Below are 5,704 nucleotides of genomic sequence, written 5' to 3'. Positions count from 1 at the left end.
TCCCAAGTAGCTGGGACTACAGGCACCCGCTACGGCGCCCGGCTAGTTTTTTGTATTTTTAGTAGAGACGGGGTTTCACCATGTTAGCCAGGATAGTCTCGATCTCCTGACCTTGTGATCCACCTGCCTCGGCCTCCCAAAGTGCTGGGATTACAGGCTTGAGCCACCGCGCCCGGCCTAGATCATCTCTTTCTAACAAGGTGGCTTCCTACTTTAAAATTCTTGAATCAGTAAGCCACCTTCCCGCCTTCTGATTGAGAATTGTTCTCACCTGGTGAGGAGAACTAGTGATAAGTTTTCCCCAAAGGTTAATTTTCTGCTCTCCTCTGTGACCAAGGCTGTTGCTGCCACTGATTGGACACACTCGGGCCATCCATGGGCTACTGGGTCAAGAATTTTTGACAAGAAGGCTATGGGTTGCCAGTGGCCTCCATGTGTTTGAGTAAGTACCCCTAAGGCTACTTCATTACCTACATTAGCAAAAAGATGAAAGGGCAATTCTAAAGAGGGTAAGGCTAGAACATGGGCTGTCACTAGTAACTCTTTTAATTTTTTTGTCTGCTGTTTTTCTGGTAAAAACCATATAAGGATAAAAACCATTCATCCTGTGTAAGTTCTTTTATATAGAGGTTTGGTTACTAAAGCATGAGTTTATCCGTAAGCGACAATACCCTACTAACCCTAAAAACTTTCTAAGTTCCTTCTTCGTCTCAGGCAGAGGTAAGGATATGATGCCTTCAACCCATTCAAATCCAATTCTCCGTTTCCCCTTACTGATTAAGTGCCCTAAATACTTGACTTTAGGTTCTACAAACCAAAGTTTGCTTTTTTGACACTCGTAATCCCTCCAGTTGTAAATTATTTTAAAAACCTATTGAAAATCCTTCTACTTTTTGTCTATCCTCCCTTGAAATAAGGATATTATCCATGTACTGGAGCAGGCATATATATGGCAGTCTGTAAAACTTTTCTATGATCTGTTCTAGTATTTCACCAAACAAATTTGGAGATTTGGTAAATCCCTGGGGGAAAACTGTCATTCGATACTGTTATTTTCTACTGGAGTGAGAGTCCTCCCATTCAAAGGCAAACAGGTCTTGGCTATCTTCTGCTAGTGGGCAAGCCCAGAAGGCATCCTTTACATCTATTACTGTGAACCACTCATGGTTGTATGGAATTTTACTAACAATAGTGTAAGGATTAGGAACAACAGGGTGAGTTGTTTGAACTATTTGGTTAACAGCTCGAAGATCTTGCATTAGCAGATATGACCCATCTGGCTTTTTCACATGCCAGGCAGTATCGGAGTGTTATAAGGAGACATACAGGGTTCAATGAGTCTCTCACGAGGCTTTCTATTATGGGCTTTAAATTGATCTTAGCTTCTGAGGGAATTGGATATTGTTTTCTTTTTACCTCTTCCCCTGAGTTTTTCAATTTAACTTGGATTGGGGAAATTCGTAATTTTCTTCAGTTTCCTTTCTTTGACCATACATCCGGATGGATGTGTCCCTCATTTAGAGTAACAAGCAAATTTAAGGAGGGGAGTAGTTTTCCTTGATTAACAAAAAGGCCTAGGTTGAATTTGAGCATTAAATCTCTTCCTAGTAGGTTTTTTCCTACCTCTGGGATTAACAGAAGTTTAATATTTACTGAGTGATTCTGATATTTAATTTTTGTTTCTTCTAAGACTTTTGCTTTAAACTCCTCTCCTTTTGTTCCCAAAATAAAAAGTTCTTCTTGTGACCAAGTTACACCAGGGGGAAGATAACAAACTGAGGAATGAGCAGCTCCTGAGTCAATTAAAAAGGTGATATTCTCAGGTTTGGGTCCCACCTCTAAATTTATCAGGGGCTCTGGGTGGGACTTGAGGTAAAAAGAGTAGAGCCCCTGGCCCCCCATTCCTCCTCAAAGATCATAAGTGGGGTGATTTCTTTTTCTTTTTTCCATTCAGGGCATTGTCTTATATAGTGACCTTCCTTCCCACATTTGAAGCATTTCTTCTGCCCTATTCCTCTTTTTATTCCCTTGTTCCCTGGTTTGATTCCTTTACCTCTGTTCTAGGGTCTGGCAGTCGGGTACCTAAAAGATTTACCAGCGACATTTCTTTGAACAGCCTGTTGGGGAGTTTCCTGCTGTAAGGACAGCAGAATCTTTGCTTTGTGCTTTTGCTTTTCTTCATCCCTTCGTACATACACCATTTGGGCCTCCTTTAAGAGTTCCCCTATGGTATGGTCCTTCCAATTTTCTATCTTTTGTAATTTCTTGGTAATGTCTGGCCAGCTATTTGTGACAAAGTGAAGCTTTAACATTCCATGTCCAAGTGGGTCTCCTCCATCCAAACCAGCATATTTCCTCATGTGTTCCTTAAGCCTATTGAAACATTCCATAGGCCCCTCATCCTTTTCTTGTTGTATATTAAAAGCTTTGGTCATATTCTGGCTGCAGGGTACCGATTCTCTAATTCCTTTTATTATCATTTCTTGCAGGTCTCTCATATTCTTCCTATGAGCTATGCTGTTATTATCCCACTGGGGATCTTGAGCAGGAAATTCCTGTTTGGCTGCAGGGATGTTTTGACCAGGAGGATGCTCAGGCTCCCAAATGATCATAGTGGCCCTGTGCATCCTGCTCCTTTCTTCCCTTGAAAAAAGGATGCCTATGATGGACATTAACTCAGCCCCAGTATACAACTGGGGTCCTAAAAATCGATCAATTTGATCTGCCACTCCATAGGGATCATCTAAGAGTGGCTCAAGTTCCCTCTTCAAGCTCCAGACTTCTGAACTGGTCAGGGGAGCATCTACAAAGCCAATGCTCCCTCCTCCTAGAGGCATTTCCTTCAATGGGAAGAAGTTTGTAGCCAAACCCCTAGAAGAAGAGGGAAAAGGGAAGTTTGGATGTCCTTTTTACAATGTCTAACTCATATTGAAGTCTTCCTGAAGGAGGGCATTCAAACTGGGGATGACCCCAACAATCAAGTGTTATAAGGAGGGAAAAAAATCTGAGTACGGGAAAGATCTGGGACTGTTATATCTACTGGAGGGGGAGGTGGGGGATGTAGGTCTACTGGGAGGGGCGAAGAATGTTTGGTGGTGGAAGATGGTCTAAGGGGTCCCACGTGTTGGTGGGGTTCTTGGAGTAAGGGGTATTAATTTAATGAGAATTAGTTTGTGGCTTGTCTCCTTTAGTTTTCAGATGACAAAGGAGGATGGGCCCTTGCCACCAACACAGAACATAATGTATTTCCTCCTGGGAAACAGGACTCTTATCATTTACATATTCTATTAAAAGCTGGCAAGTCCAATCCTCATTTCACCCAAATTTTGGCCAGAAAACTGAAGGCTTTAGAATAGGTTCCTTGTTCCAAATGAAACAGTAATGCTTTGTCATCTGTTGCTTTTTCTTATGTTTAGTCCTCTTGTATCCTTCCAATATTTTAACATGAGTCCTAAAGGACCATCAGAAGTGATTTCACTGTCTGCCCTTTCCTTTTTACCTTCTATGTTACTCAGGGTATTTCCCATGTTGAATACTGGTTAGGCTCAGTCCCTTGAACTAGAGATTTCTCACCTATCCTTCCCTGGAGGTTTAATCCCTACCCTGGAGGTTCCTTGCACTCCTCTCCTTTTGCTTTGTCCACTCTGGCTGCTTTCCCAGAGGAAATTAGGCTCCCCTTAGCATCAGAGGGACTGCATAAACCCCAACATAAGTATCCCTACAAGAGGGCCACCATAAGCTGTATGAGGTGACCATGGAACTGCAGATTGGACTCACTCACCCTCACAGCAGTAGTGCTTGTTACCTTTCACGCCCTTTAACCTCCAGAATATCCCCACCACCAAGGAAATACTGTTGTCCTTGTGACTTTTTTACCTTGGTCTCTGCACAAAGTTACCTGGTCATTGCGGTACTTGCAGGCCTTCTCCTTCCACAATGCTGAGAGCCTGGATTTGTTCATCACGATGGGTAGTCTCAATCTCCCATCCCTGGGGCCACCGCTGTGGGGCAGTGAGGTGTGCCTCCCCTAGATGAGGCAACCAAAGACCCCTTCCCAGAGGAGAATGGGAATCCTGGATGAGCCCCCAGAAAATTGTTAGAAATAAAGCTTGGAGTCACAAAGAAAATGAACACTTGAACAAAGGATTTCTCAGCAAGGCAATTTTTACTTCTGCAGAAAGGTGCTACCCATAAGCCTGATTGCCATGAGAGCACCCAGAACAAAGGAAAGCAGGGCTTTTATTCCTAACGCAAGTTGTTTCTACTATTGTGTCCTGTCTCCGTTGGCTGGAACTGGACCACACAATATAAACTGATCCCAATTGGCTAAAAACTTACTTTCCCAAATACGGTAAAGGTGCAATGGGGAACGAAGGAAATAAGTGAGTCGCTAATGGGAAACCAGGAAGACAATAATATTTCCAAATAAGGAAAGAGCATAGACTTCAAGCTGGGACATGTCTGGGCATGTCTAGGCAGATCTAGGCAGACTAGAGAACAAAGGAGTTAAACCTTGGTTCAAGTACAAGAACATAAAATGTGTTTATTTGCTTACTGTATGCAACAACTACTTGAGGGCACAGTAAGGAGTCATTAGTAAAATAGAAGATTTGTTAGTATGAAGAGCGAGGGAAACTTAAAGGAAGCTTTTAAGAGGAACTATCTTCTTAACACTTATCATTCTAAACCAAAAAGGAAAACTTTGTAGAGGAACTTTTATTCTTAACAAATTTTCTCTCTTCTTTTCTAGGTTTGTTTAGCTAGTGGTTTTTCAATTTTGCTTATGTTTTTGAAGAACAAACTTTTCACTTTGTTGATCATTTACATAGTTTTTAAAAGTTTTTATTTAATTCTACTATGATCTTTATTATTTCTTTTCTGCTAATTTTGGATGAGTTTTTTTCTTGCTTTTCTAGTTCCTTGAGGTTCATTATTATATTGTTAATTTGTAACGTTTCTACTTTTCTTAGGTAGGTATTTATTGCTATAAACATCCCTTTTAGCCCTGTCTAACTGTATCCCACAGGTTTTGGTATGTTGTGTTTCCATTTTCATTTGTTTCAAGAAACTTTTTGATTTACATCTTAATATCTCTGTTTACTCAATGGTAATTCAGGAGCATGTTGTTTAATTTTCATGTATCTGTCTTGTTGCCAACATTTCTCTTGTTGTATATTTCTAGTATTTTTCCATTGTGTCCAGAGAAGATACTTAATATGATTTCAATTTTTGAAAATGTGTTGAGACTTGTTTTGTGGGTTAACATAGGCTGTCTCCCAGAAAATGATCCATGTGTTCCTAAAAGAGTATATATTCTGTAGTGTTAGATAGAATGCTCTGTAAATATCTGTTAGCTTTATTTGGTGTAAAATTCAGTTTAAATCCACTGTTTCTTTCTTGATTTTCTGTGTAGATGATCTGTCTCATGCTGAGGTTGGGATGTTGAAACTCCCCTCTCTTATTGTATTGGAGTCTATGTCTCTTGTTAGATGTAGTAATATTTGTTTTATGAATCTAGATGCTCCAGTATTTAGTGCATATATATTTAGAATTGTTCTATTCTCTTCTTGGATGGATCTCTTTATGATTATGTGATGGCCTTCCTTATCTTTTAAAAAAATTGTTCTTGACTTACAGTTTATTTTGTCTGCTATAAGTGTAGCTACTCCTGCTCACTTTTGGTTTCTATTTGCATAGATAACCT

This window comes from Mandrillus leucophaeus, unplaced genomic scaffold, assembly GCF_000951045.1.
Source record: "Mandrillus leucophaeus isolate KB7577 unplaced genomic scaffold, Mleu.le_1.0 Scaffold1118, whole genome shotgun sequence".
NCBI lineage: Eukaryota > Metazoa > Chordata > Mammalia > Primates > Cercopithecidae > Mandrillus > Mandrillus leucophaeus.
This window is presented reverse-complemented; position numbering follows the sequence as displayed.